The 14,744-nt window shown below is 32.6% G+C and overlaps 1 long non-coding RNA gene and 2 pseudogenes across 3 annotated transcripts; 1 reads left to right on the forward strand and 2 right to left on the reverse strand.

Moving 5' to 3' along the window:
* The first annotated feature begins 149 nt into the window (after positions 1-149).
* Positions 150-2,655, forward strand: LOC109132947 (uncharacterized; annotated as a pseudogene). Its single transcript, XR_015598103.1, has 3 exons — positions 150-727; positions 839-1,004; positions 2,625-2,655. The product of XR_015598103.1 is annotated as an uncharacterized LOC109132947 (transcript).
* Positions 2,656-6,445: 3,790 nt separating this feature from the next.
* LOC147944852 (uncharacterized) lies at positions 6,446-9,562 on the reverse strand. The gene is made up of 3 exons (XR_015557857.1): positions 9,372-9,562; positions 6,708-7,307; positions 6,446-6,632 (listed from the first exon to the last, which is right to left on the reverse strand). It is a non-coding gene; the product is annotated as an uncharacterized LOC147944852 (long non-coding RNA).
* Positions 9,563-12,357: 2,795 nt separating this feature from the next.
* Positions 12,358-13,760, reverse strand: LOC109132948 (putative F-box protein At5g66830 pseudogene; annotated as a pseudogene). The gene has a single exon (XR_015558564.1). The product of XR_015558564.1 is annotated as a putative F-box protein At5g66830 pseudogene (transcript).
* Positions 13,761-14,744: the final 984 nt, after the last annotated feature.

Genomic DNA, 14,744 nt, shown 5'->3' on the forward strand with positions numbered 1-14,744 from the left:
TTTACGAATTGCTTGCTGTTGCTGGTTTTATCCATGGTGCATTACAAGATTTTTCAATTTGACTTGGACGAGATACCTAGGGTTGTTGTTGTTGTTGTTAATGTGACAGACACAGTTCATTACCTAGAGTCTTCATTTAGGCCCACTAAGTTTGGTTTGGTGTATATACATCAAACTTATTAAAAAAAAGAAACAGATCGAGGAGGACTTCGTGCTGTGATTTGTTTAGGGTTTAGAAAATGTCGGGGAACGCTGCGGCGAAGCCTGAATACGCAACAGAAGACATAGCCGTGTGGTGGGACATGACCGACTGTCCTATTCCAGAGGGTTATGATGCTCGCAGGGTCCGTCCGAGTTTAGAAGTGGCGTTCAAGAAACTAGGCTACTCTGGTCCTGTCTCCATCACTGCCTATGGCGACCAAACACAAACCCCTGCTCACCTCCTGCGTGGGCTCTCTTCCACTGGAGTCGATGTTGCACATACCATTCTCGATGTTACATACACGCGCATGTTTTCGGATTTGCTTAAGTGGCAAGACCTTAATCCTCCTCCGGCTACGTACAATGATGCTCATATCCGATACTACGGACCTTGTCTTCTCAAAACCTCTTGCCTTGCTTCAACAAGTGACGAAATACAACCTTTTTCTGGCTTATTCATATAGGCCTTATAAAATGTCAATCCTGGTCACCTCTGCAGAGTGGCTCTGGGACAGCTTACTGGCAGGTATGTTTGTTTGTCCTCTCATCATCCTCCAGTTACTTACTTGCTGAAAGCAAACCTAATTTAATTATTCCTGTTTCTGAGCTCTAGTTCGTTTTATTTTTTCTTCTTTAGACACAGTTTCAGAGACGAGAACACACTTTCTTCAGAGGTGCAGTGAAAAAAGCGAAGAATCTACCGCAATGTTTTATTGCAAATTGTGCGATGATTGTGATCGCAAAAGCCTTGATGATTTCAGGAAGCATCTCTCAAGTAAAGAACATGCACTCGATGACTCGAAGTTAGCATCCTCTCTCTCTCTGTCTACTTATATCAATCAATACATTGTTTCAAGGTCTACTAACCATTTGTGCAACAACCTGTTTAACTTTTTCCACTCGTTGTCTAAGCAGGAGGGTAGTTTTATTGAGTCTATTAAATTATCAGAGTACGAGCAACAACTATCCCGAGAGGCAAGTTTTCTTAATGTTAATTATAGATTTTCTACAGAGAGTAAAATGCATATATATATATATATATACTAGAAAGTAGCCCACGCGATGCGTGGGTTATATATGCATTATTAATTTGAAATAAAGAATGAAGTTTCTATTTAATTGTATATGAAATGTACATGTAATTGTTATTATATATATTAAAATTAATTTTTATAATATTATGGTTTAACTACAATATTTTGATATATATTTGTTATATGATGCTTCACAAAAGAGTCATTTTGAGATAGAGAAAAAAGTTAAAGTATACAGTATTGTCGAAAATATTTAAACAATATGTTACTATAATAATATGACCATTGTTTTAGTTACCGCAAAATCAATTTAATTTGGTATTTCCGTTAAGTAATTACGATTAATTAAATTTATTTACACTTTTGTTTTTTTTTTTATGGAGAAAACTGATAAGTAGTCTAAAAAGAAAATTATAAGACCTTACTATATAATTACTTTGATAGATAATTTAATGTTGTTCTATATGTTAATTAATTTTACTTTCATCATCTAAAAATATACTTAACAACAAATAATTTTAAAAGAAATACCTTATCTTGTAATCCATTTTCAATAATATCCTTATATATATACAAAGTAACTAAATTCTAAACCTTAAACTCCAAATACTAAACATTATCTCTCCATCACTCTCGAATTAACTTTCCTCAGCTTTTTATATTTTGTGAATGATTTCATAAATAAAATATTTAACTTTCATAAATTTTATACTATGGAGTATTGATATACCGTTTTTTCATTGCTTGCTTTTTTACGACTTACTTTACCTCTGTATAATTAACTTTCATTTTGCTTGGTCCAAACGTTTGAAGTGCCTTTGATATGCCCCCATCTTCATGGGTAATGATTCACCACAATCCAGCCTCGCCAATATTGTAATATGAAACAAAATCCCTTTCATCCAACAAAATGAAAATGTTGCCACAAATCTTATTTGGCACAAATCATATTCCGGCCTTCTTTCCATTTATCATTGACTTTTTTTTTGTCAACATATAATCGACAAGGCCTAATTCATAGCCAGTCCCTACTAAGCGAGATAACGCGATTTAGTAGAATCGAATTCCGGTGGGATCGGTCGCAGAGGTGGTGCTGTAACCACTTGACTAAAATCACTTCCTATCATTGAAATTTTTTAAAATTATCTGGGACTGTATTAAATGGTTATATTAGACAATACTCCCTCTGTTCCTGAGTAATCCATATTTTAGGATTTTCAAACATATTAAACACTGGCTTTACTTGCATTATTTTTTTGTGATTAACGAATTTCAGCCAAGAATATTCAGTTCTTTTTTATTGAAGTTTATAATTTGTCATTAGTTACTTATTAAAAAAATATAGAAAACCTAAAAATTGTTTTTTGTGCAATATTTGTTTTTCTCTAGAAAATGGATCAATAAGGAATGGGTGGAGTAGATTTTAGTGAGGAAAATATATTGTAACTATTATAATATACATATTATTTGATGGCCTTAAAACATAATATAAATTTGTGGTCTAAGGTTATTTAGTCTGCTTGTCCTCCGAAACTGGCTTGGATCCTTTTTCGATAAGATGTTAAAACAAACACATAAACCTAAAATAAAGACGTTTAGCTAATGTCTACATATATAAAAACCAAGAATAAATTTTGATTAAAAAGTAAATAAAGGAATTCAGATTAAAATTTAGTTAATCATTTTTTTAAGAATCTACCTTTGTATCTTGAGAAGACTTTAGCTGAGCCTTTAATATCCATTGATTCCATTCGATGATGGCTTCTATATAATACAGTTCCGCTAGCTTCACTAAGCTATAAATCTACAAAAATAAAAATAATAAATAACATGTGACATTATAATTTGATCGTTAACAAATTTGGTTAAGAAAATGGGAAACAAAGTTATTTTACAAAATGTACCTTGTCAATGCATCTATGTAACTATTCTACCAAAAATAAAATGCATCTACGTAACTATAAAAGTTGGAAAATACTTGGTCATGTTTTTCACTCTTCTTCTCATCTGTGAAACACAGAACACATGAAATATATCTTGATTATGGAGAGAAAGAGTATATATATTTTGGTTAATATAAGGACCCTTTGCTAGACATCAAACCTCTGTTTGGATCATCGAGGATTGGAGAAGGGTACCATCATAATCAAGAAACATGATGATCTTTTTTGCAGCGTTGATGATATATGTTATAACAGGTCTAGAATTTGAGAGTAATTTTGAGTCCATTATTTAAGTAAATGTCTACCTATGACTATATATACGTACTCTATTTGAATGTTAGATAGATGTTACTCTTAGGTTCAAAATATTTTATTAACAGTTACAAATTTGGGAATTATAGAATTTGGTGTCATAACTTTTGTAACATAAATATTTGCAAAGGAAATCTTTTCATTAGACTAAAGACATTTCAATTCATGGTTATTGAAATTATAACTCTCTTTAATGCATTGTAAAAGCAATTTGTAACCCACCACATGATATTAAATATAAAATTTTAATATATTTTCCATATAAGAAGTAATCAAACTTAATGATCTAATTAATACTATTTTAAATATGTCACTTACAATTTTCTAATGAAATAAATAGATAAAAAATCAAGAAAGTCAACATATATGAAAATCTTCTTATATATATATATGATTTAAACATGACAACAATTCTGAAATGCTCTTGATAAGATAGATTTTATGTTGATATGTTTATTGATATGAAAGGAAAAGTTATTGTTGTCTAATTTATCATAATTTAATAGGATTTTAGTGGTAGTGTGGAACTGACTAACTTTATTGCCTACTCAATTAATGAAAGAAAATATTATATGATTTTAAAACGTGTAAAAATTAAGGTTTAAAAAATTACATAAAGGCTTAATCATAATCATGTATTCAAACTATTTCATTTCTCATCCAAGATATGGTTTTTATTATGATATTTTCTTTAATTATAAAATAGTGTGTGTTTTTTTCACTTTAAAGGATAAAGACAAATTAAATAAAATGTAAAAAAAAAAATGTAAAGTAGATGTATCAAATATCAGTTATTTATTAGTAAATGTAATAGAATATTACATTTTGTATCATATATAATATGAGATTTTATTATAAAATAATTTGATTTTGTTTGACAAAAGAACTTAAGATATAAAAGTGGATTTAAAAATATATGTCAATTGTACCAACAGTAAGAAGAGAACTTAGACATATGATCATTTAGAATTGAAAATGATATAAATTTGTTTTTAAAAAATAAAATAAAAATAACAGGTGTCACTAAAAGAGAGCGCCAAATGTCGCAATATGAGTAAAAGTTAGAAAAACCTTCTCATATTATATAAGTTATATATATATGGCGCTCTAATTATATATCTTCTGTAATATGACAAGGTTTTTTTAACATTGTCTATCAGTGCGACATATGGCGCTCTATTTTTGCGACACGTGTTCTTTCTATTAATTTTTTTAATCCTTTAAATTTAGATTTAGATAATTGTTCATTTCTTTTATCTTCCTCTACTAAATCCTTAATTATTTTGGTTTCTATTGTTTAGTACTATTAGGGCATCTCCATTGGGAGACTACTATTTTGAGACTCTTATTTTTTTTATTTATTATAAAAAAATAATAAATACACAACAGATGGGAAGCCAGACCATTTTTCCTTTGAAGTCAAGTGTTTGATGTGAGAGTCAGAGTCCCCCAAAGTTATATTATAAATAATCCTCATATTTATCATGTAAATGAATGGGAAGTATTTTAGAAAAACCATATATGGTTATTGGTTACATGAATCATCAAGTAAAATAATTTGAAAAGAAAAATAACCTTCTATGCCAAAAGAAAAAAAAAACCTTTTCGTTGGTAAAATGTAATTTGTACAAATTAAGTTACGAAAATAAATAAACCTCATTTTTAATTGGATACATAATTTTTAGTGCGAAGAACAACAAAAGCATCTTCTTCAATAGGAGTGAAGTAAGGCAAAAATCAAATCAACAAAACTCTCAATTGATCGAAACTCTCGTATTCCATCACCATCCTCTCTTTCAAATCAGCAAGAGAGAGAGAGCCATAATAAGAGTTGCAATCTCTCTCTCTCTCTTTCGCGATAACAATCAAACACTAAAAAAAAATCCCCAAATAAGAGTTTAAGCAAAACCCCTCAAGGGTTTAAGAAAATTCTTAACGTCGACATCTTCCGGTTGCCATCTTTTGTTTCTGTTCTGGCTTGATGATGGTGATGATAAACGTGTGATGTTGATCGAGAGGTCGACGATAATAGAATAAGTAACAAATGGGACAAAACAAAGGACTTTTTATTGAGTTTTTCAAGGATCGGCAAGATTACAGTAATGTCACTAAGAGTCGGTCGTCTAGTTACAAAACTGTATACTCAATAATACAACTTAAGCACTTAGAATTAGAATCGGATAATCTCCTGACTCCTACTCCAGTTAACTTGTGTCTTTGTTTGCTCAAGGCCCTCCTCTATTTATAGTTGATGGGATGTACCATCTCCTTGTCATGGGATCGATGTGGTACCGCTTTACTGTGGCGGTTGTCCGTGCTCGGGCTTTGGTTTAAATAAACCGAGCATCTTAACGGGCCTTCTAGGTATGTTGTCGGCCCAACTTGTTTTATTAGGTCGGTCAACCCTTCTAAAAGCTCTGTTGATCATGTGCTAGATGGGTGGAGTGGAGGCCTGTTAAGGTGGGGTGAAACCATATCCAACACGCGAGTAGAGTAACATTCTCATCAAGTGAAGTGCATCTCTTTAACAAAACTTGGCATGTTGATGTGCACACTTAGACCACTGCTCCTCTCTTCTAATGATTTACTTTTGAGCCTCTCATCACACTCAATCTCTTTACTCTGAAGACTTCACATCAAATTGGTTTCTAAAGCTTCGTTTGCTGCATGGCACAAAGAATAACAAATGAAACAAATGTAAAGAAGACTATTATGACAATCAGCTCTATTTGTATGAATTAGTCAATACAAATACATTTGAAACAAAGATCAGGACGAAACTTTGACCACAATTGAAGACCTAATATAGATACTTGAAACTATCTAAATCTAATCTAGAGACCCATAACATATAACAAACAATAAAAATGTAAAAATTGGAGTAGATCACAAGTAAAAATCAAAAGCAAGAACTGAGACATAACAAAGCTTGACACTAGGATATGAGAAATCTACCTCCCTCAAAACCAAAGACTGAACAGATATTGAGTGAAATTGAGTGAGATACTATCAGGAGCAGATGCTGCTGCTGGTTCCCTTGACCTCACGCTCCTTCCATTCCTTTATGATCTCTGAAATTGTATCGTCCTATCTCTGTCCTCTTCAATCTCACTAGGTGTCCAATGTACTATGAGTGAAGTCACTGCAAAGACAATATAACTCATGTCTGGTCTCTGTGCGAGTTCCCTAGCGCAACAGTGAATTCCAGTTTGGCTACCTCATCAATGACGTTGTGGGTCTCTTCGTTGAGCTCGCTGACCTTTGCATGAGCAAGCAACCCCAGCTTCCTCCAATAGTTTGTAGCTCAAGACATTCTTAAAAGTTGGTTATGGATATGATAGGCTAAAAAGAAAATGTTTATTGTAAATAGGAATAGCAAAAGTGTGCTACAACAAGAAATATTTTTATTGATCGTTGTGATCATAGGTAAGAGCTTTGGTGTTTAGTTTTGAGTTGTTCTCTAAACATAATAAAGAGAGTTATTCTTTATAAATTTTTTTTGCAAAACATAAGTATCATTATGTTTCAAAGCAAAAAATAGATAAAATATGAGCAAAACATAAGCAAAAAGAAAGCTAATTACAAGCAAAACATAAACAAAAAAACTATTGTGGGAAGATAAACCTGGTCATGTTCAACGAGATGACGGTGATACTAGTGATGACACCATTCTGACAGTTGATCCCGAACAATTCACAAGGATCATTCCCTTGCCAACTCTTCACAAGTTCCTCTGGGTATCCAATCTGTCGAACAACTGAAAGGACCGTATCTACTGTGCAATCATAATCAGGAGGAAATCGAGCATTCACTACAGCTAAAAACAAAGCAACCAAACCATAATTCGATAACAGACTTTATTCTTTGTATATATAAAGGGAGATGACCATTTGCTTTGCGCAAAAACCAAGAAGAAGAAGAAACCCAAAAACTATATTCACCAAAAAAAAAAAGCTACAGAGACAAAATGTCATCACAAAATTTTTAATTTGTTTTTCTGCTGTTAAGTTAGTTGTATTTTTTTTCTCAATCAATTGGTAAAGATTTTTTTCTTCTATTTCTTTAAACTATTGTAACATCCGTGTTCCGCGATTATAATTTGGGTTGTGTTGATTAAACCAAATGAGTGGATTTTAATTTATTTCAGTTTAATTAAACCAAAAGCCCTAGTAGTCTTTCTAAAAGTGATGTCTCCTTCTCCTTTCTGTAGATTGTTGACACTGGAGTCTCAGAGAAAGAGAGAGAACCTTGGTCGATTTGGTGTAAAGGAAAAGGAGAAAGAGATCAACAAAGCTTTATCTTAGAGAGAAGGAGAAGAAGCAGAATTGTTAAGGTTTGGGAGGAAACAGTTTTGACATATCAAATCGTTGTCAAAGGTAACGAAATTTGGTAGAGTTATTCCCAAGTATTGTATCGTCATTCTCCTTTTTACATAAGTAGATTTAGATTTAAACTCGATGATTTATTGGCAGTTTCGTGAGACACGTTTTCTCAGACGCGAGTTTGGACCATCAGAGATTGTAACTGAGATTGTGGTCTTGTGTGATTTTTGATCGGCACGAGATTTTGTGGGAAGCTTTGTGACGTCTAGGGCTAGCTTTTCACTAGAGGGATTTGATAGTTAACAGCTGGTTTTTATTTTAGGGTTTCATCTTTGTGACTGTTCTTTTCTGATGTTTCTATCCAGTTTGCTTCAAGGTTGCTTTTGGTTGTGTGACTTGTTGTATGATGTTTCTGGATTGTTTCTGATACGATGACAGTATTTCCTGGTTGTATTTGTTGTTTGAATCACCTTGATAAGGTGAGTACGTGACCATGGGCTTATTTGAGCGATTGAGTTGTATAACTTGTTGTGTGTGATAATGTGTAGCCGTGTAGGTGTGGTGAATATGTTCTTGGGTGTTTTATTATAATGACTGGTTTGTTATGTTTTATTTGTGGTTGAACTCTTGATTTGCTTGTGTGTATAGCTCGTAGATGGGAGGATCGCCTCACTGGGTATTTCTGGTAATACTCACGCATCTCATTGTGTTTGTGGTGCAGATAATATGTAGCGTGGAATCATGGCGATAAGGAGGAGGATGATCTCATTGTGTTTGATTATATTATTTATGTTGGAACCTGGTTTAGAAGCATGTTAGTTTGATGGTTTTAATTGGTTATAATTGATATGGTATTTATATTAAATTGGAGTTTGTTTGGTTTGTTTTCCGACCCGTTTTTTTTAATATCCTAATATCTAGATTTTCTTTTAATGGGAATAATTAATCAATACAATGGTAACTCAATCAAGATTGAAATAATTAATACAAATAATACAATGGTAGTAATGCTTCATATTATTCTAATTTATGGGCAGGATCATAGCTATTTTCTTAATTTGAAATTGGAATTTCTTTTAATGGGATTCTGATAACTCTTTAAAGATTGAATTTTTTTATTACGTTATCAAACGGAGAACATAAGAGGGGAACGACTGATTTTCTTTTAATGGGATTCTGACAACTCAATCAAGATTGAAATAATTAATACAAATAATACAATGGTAGTAATGCGTCATATTATTCTAATTTATGGGAAGGATCATAGCTATTTTTTTAATTTGAAATTGGAAAATATGTATGGTACGTAACTTAAGACAATTATTGAAATAGATTGCAGAAACTTGATTCAAATTAATGTTAGATACGATTGAAATAGGGGGTGGGTCTCTAATGGAATTGAATTATATGGTCTCCACTGGAGTTTTTTCCGAAAGAAACCAAAGTTTAAGAGAATTTTATTGAAAACCATAAGGGGAAGACTGAGATGATGCTGAATTAGAGATTACTGCGAATGAACCCTAAACAATGAGAACACCCTATTGGATTTAGAGACGAACCTGTTAGAGAGATAAACACAACCCTCTTAGAGAGGTAAACATTGACGGTCCCTTCGTCTGCGGCGGCCAGAATCTTTATGACTGATGGAGAGTTGCTTAGCCACGGCGAAGGTTAATCTGAGGTTACAGGTGTTGGTACGATGGACAAAATTGTAGAAGGAGAGTAGTCCAATGTATGGTTAGTTGGGCTTGATTTTTTATTTCTGGTTTTGGGCGAGAATGAATGGTTTTGTTAAACATATTAGTACACGTGTCAGATATATAGTTAGCCAGGTGTTATGTTGTTAGTAAAAGTTAGAGAAAACCTTGTCTTATTATATAAACACCATGCGTGGATCATTTAACTTCGACAGAAACTTCCCATCTGTTGGATCATTTAACTTTCTCATATAAGAAAAAGTTTCTTCTAAACTTTGTTTGAGGCGATGACATCTGGCGCTTTATATAGTTGACACTTGTCCATTCCTAATTAAATATGGTCACAATTGTCAACTTAATCCCTTGGTAATTAAAAAATTTGCCTTAACAAACAAACAAACGGGATCTGAACATGCAGCCCCTTTGTTTTTATTCCTCCCATACGGTATTTAAATTGAAGCTCAAATTTAGTTTTAGTTTTGCATTCTGCTTTTGAAAACGTAACGTCTTGCCATCAAAGTAAATTAAGTCATTTCATAATTGCTTTCTTATTTATTTCCAATTAAATATTAGTAATCTATTTTCCATAAAATTATAATCCAATAGAATTTAATTTCTGATTACTTTTCTTATTATTATAATCTCTCTCCATTAATCAACTGGGAATCAACACCCTCACTCCACACACTAACTACGCTTTTAAAAATGTTACAACCTAAGAAAATTGCTCTCTACTCTACTCTAGAGTTACTCTCTAATGATGACTACCAGTAAAAATAGGATTGTTTTTCGGAAGCTCCATACGTTAGAAGAAACAATCTCTTACTCAGCTTTAAATGTCTCTTTCTAGACGAAAATGTAAATCAACTACCTAATCTACACCACACCTATCTCACCTACTGTATATTAAAAACTTCCTCTCTAACTAATTTTTTACTTGCTTTCAGACATGCAACTCATCTATCTAAGTTCGAAGATCTGTTGATTCGGGGAAAGCAGTGTCTCTCTTTGGGGAAAAACTTGTCATTGTAACACATGCCAAACTTCTTACACTCTGGGCAGACTATTTATATTTGAATGCAACATCGTCAACCCAATGTTTTTTGAACTCCAATAATTCCGCAAAAGATATTTTATTTCATATACATCTGGTTAATTCTGTATAAATGTTTTTTCCCCATTCTCCAACATGTAATATATATTGCTTCCAATTAAATCAGTTTTTGTCTTACTTTTCACATCAGTTTTTCCAATATTCGTATAATAATTTTTTAAAATGAACAACAATCTTATAGTCTTTAATATTTTCCCCAGTAACTATTCAAGGAAAGTAATGTCCCGTCAATTTTAGTTGGCAAAATTTATTAAGACCCAAAAGATTTGTACATGATTGAACAAATAGAGACTTAAGTCAAACAACAAGGATGGAGGCCATGTAATATGACCAATTTATATTTTATTTTTACTACTATTACTTAAAACATCGTTTTGATATTTTTAAGGAACATTTGGTTTTGGTGTAAAGCCAAAGTGGTTGAAGTTGTGTTTTGCGCAATAGGTGGCACTACATTTCATGCACTAACTTTAATTTGAAAATTAAAAACTCTGGTTTGACCTTGACACGTCATACTTTCTCTCCATCCAAAACTGTGGGAATACTCCGGTGTGTTGTTTTCAATGAGTCCGGAGTGTGGCAATCCGTTGTTTCATAGTTATTTTCATATGTTTTTTAATTTTATTTTGTGCACTAACTATTTGAAGGTACTATTCAAACTAAATTGCCAACCCAAGTCACTTTTTTATTCTTAGGCCAACTTAGATCAATTGGACGACGAGGTGGCTTAGCTCATCAAAGACTTAATAGGGAGGACATTCTATTCCAATGTCAAAGAGTCTACATACAATTTCACGGCTCTATGTACAAGAGTTTCACTGTCAGTCTGCACATCTATCAAAGACGATCAACACCACTTACCCTTAGAACTTGAGACACACATGTGGAAAAAATGTTAACAAGGAATCATAAACCATTTACGCTTGAATTTTAACATTTTCAATTTTACATTTTTTCTTTTGTTATTTAACAGATAATTACTGATGATGTAAACCAAAGCTTAAAACTGAGGTTGAAGTCTCTCCAAGATTTGCAAGGGATAAAGGCATTGATTGGGGTTTTAACATTATTGGTCTATTGTTGACAGGAAATACAACAACAAAAGTAAAAAAACTTCTGATGTTGGGAGAAACCAGCAGGAAAAAGGAATAAAATCATTTGTCATTTCATCTGCAAAGCAAAGACAAATACAAGCCACATAAAAAAAAGACAGTACAAATTTCAAATTGCACCGTATATGTATTACAAATTGGTAGCATCCCAAAACAACACATTCTAATTGTAAAACAGGGAGATATTTTAATCTTTTATACATTTTGTTATTTAATAAATTAAACAAGACTAACAAATTAAATTATACATCAAGGTTTGTTTTTAGTAATAGAGTGTCGGTTGGGGTTGGATATGGATAAATTATTATTTATGCTATGGATTGTTCAAATCTCCTTGTGATGATGATGTCAAATATCGACAATTAGCCGATCTTTTCATCAGAATTGAATGTTTTTAGGTTTTTAGAAACTGATTTGTTGAATTTAGTATTAGACATATCTCTTAAAGATAATATATGCACCAAGTGAAATTTACAAGAACAGGAGGTTTTTATTTTTCTTACTTAAACTTGTGGGTAACTCTATTTTGAAGAGAGAAAGAATCTTTTTCAATAATTTAATATATGGGATTTGATTGTAAAATAAAAGTAAAAAAAATTTGTGCGTAGCACGGAATAACCTCTAGTATATATATAATTGAAATTAAAATCAAAAGCTTTACATGCTCAAAGGCATCAATATTGAAACTATTACCAAATGTAGTCATAATATGCAAAAAATACATTTATATTATTATATAACAAATACAAAATATAGGCTCAATCATTATCGTTTGAAACTTGGTAAGAAACCATCTCGCGTCATTGCATAAAATGGACAAACAAACAAAGTAGTGTGTTTGTTCAACCTTCTTTGTATCGAGACTGAATATGAAAACATTGTTTTTGTCATATATACCATCAAGGTCATTGCCGTTGAAGTAAATCGAATTTCTCTTGATTCCTTTAATGTCTTTGGTGCGCACTGTGATACCCAAATCAAAAAGAATTGCTTCGTCTCCCAAAGAAAAAATTTCCTTCCACTTGTCCCCCTTGGACGAACCCATCTTGTAGATTTCAAAGTTCCATATTCGGCACAATCTTGGACGTCGGCCCTTAATAATTAAAACATCTCCACCTACAGTGACTACTATACGATCCGTAGAGTAACCTCTCTGGACCTCCCATGGAATTCCAGGAAGTCTCATGCCAAAACTGGAAGATATTAGTATGCATTCACGTACGCTAATTTTGAAAACTTGAACTGGATTTTCTCCAGAAAAATCAAAAATCTTGAGTTTATAATAGTTGAGACAATAAAGCTTGTGATCATTGTAAACCATGTCAAAACACTCCGCTATATCTAACGTAAGAGGAATTTGTTTCCACGACTTGTCTTCTCTCTTGAAAGAAATTGCATTTTTTTCATCAACCATTCCAATAACTAGGTAATAGTTGGTTTTCTCGTCTATCCATAATATCGGAGAAGCGAGTCTGGTTTCCAATTCGAAAGTCGGTAGATTGATCCTCTCGCGGGTTAAAAGATCTAAAATGTAAAGATTATATTGAGGGTCGTCAATGTATTCATATCGAGGTTTCATTAAAAGCCAGCTTCTATAACTCGCCACACAAAAACTCTTTACAAAGTCGCTGCCGAGATCTTGAGTTTTGTAAACCTTGTCCTTTTCTTCAGGATTTAACAAATAACAATAATTTTTGTGCTTGGGAAATAGAATCATCCAAGGGATTTCATTGTTTGGTTTAGATTGTCTAGAAGCGGATTGCCAAGATGAACAAACACATTTAGCATGTTCAAAATCGGCAAAGCAAAGACGTTCAAAAATCGATTGCAGGAGATCTTGAGGAAGCTTGGACCAACAATGAAGATTTCTTTTGGGACCTTGTCGAGTGAACGATACATCCATATCCCCAGCCAGCGAAGGAGAGGCCATATGATGGAGTCTTACCGGCCGGGAGAGTATACAAAGCTCTTAACACCTATAGAACCGGTCAAGCCTTTAAGCCTGGGAGAAATAATGCTTTTTTCATTTTCTTCTGCTCAAATAACATCTATAAAGAGAAAATTTGTCTAACTATATATACCAGACGACGCTTGATCGATCTATTAATAGAGCGTAAAGGCTTAAAGCACAACCTAAAAAAGGGGACAAGCAACATACACTAACCAATTCATTTATTTACAATTGATAAAATAGAGGCCATGTTCAAATTCTATGTTTTATCTTATTATGAGAAGAAGAATTATGATTGGGATATAAACATAGAAACGCATAATTTCATAGTTTACAACGCATTCTAACATAAAATACTTTATTATTAGCTAATCATTTTTAAATCTGAAAATATTACTTCTATCTAATTCTTGGTTTACCATGCTTATTGAGTTATTGGATCAACTAGTTCTTCGGTGAACCGTTTAATTAATTGATTAGTTTTCTTATAAAATCGACAACACCGTACAGTTCGTGTGTTCGTGACCGTACAATGTATGGAATTTAATATGGGTTTTGTGCAAAAAAACCCTCCAAATAATATTTTTTTTGCAAGAAAACTCTCCAAATCAAATTAATGCAGGTTAATACTACCATCTCAAAAGTTACCCGCAATATAACCCTTCTCTATATCGATGACGTGGCAATTCAAAATCTTCCTGTTTTGAAAACAAAAAAACGGCAAAGCATTGAACTTTTTCTAATTTTTAATAAAAATTAAATAAAACAAAAAAAAATCTTTTCTTCCTTCTCCTGTCTTCTTCTTCTCCCTTCCTCATCTTCTTCTTTCATTTCTCTTTAACAGAATCAATGGCACTAACAGTGTAAACCCAAGAGTAGAGATTGACCTACGAACTCCGATCAAAGAGCTCAAATACTTCTTCTTCTTCTTCCTTTGATTATATATATGCAACAAACAAAATTTCTAATTTCAAAACCTAAGCCCCTAATCCAAATTCGTGAAATTGAGGTCAATTTGGTATTAAAACTGAACCTTCAAGCGTAAAATTGAATACCCA

This window comes from Camelina sativa, chromosome 5 (assembly GCF_030686135.1).
Source record: "Camelina sativa cultivar CO46 ecotype springtype chromosome 5, ASM3068613v1".
NCBI classification, from domain to species: Eukaryota; Viridiplantae; Streptophyta; class Magnoliopsida; order Brassicales; family Brassicaceae; genus Camelina; species Camelina sativa.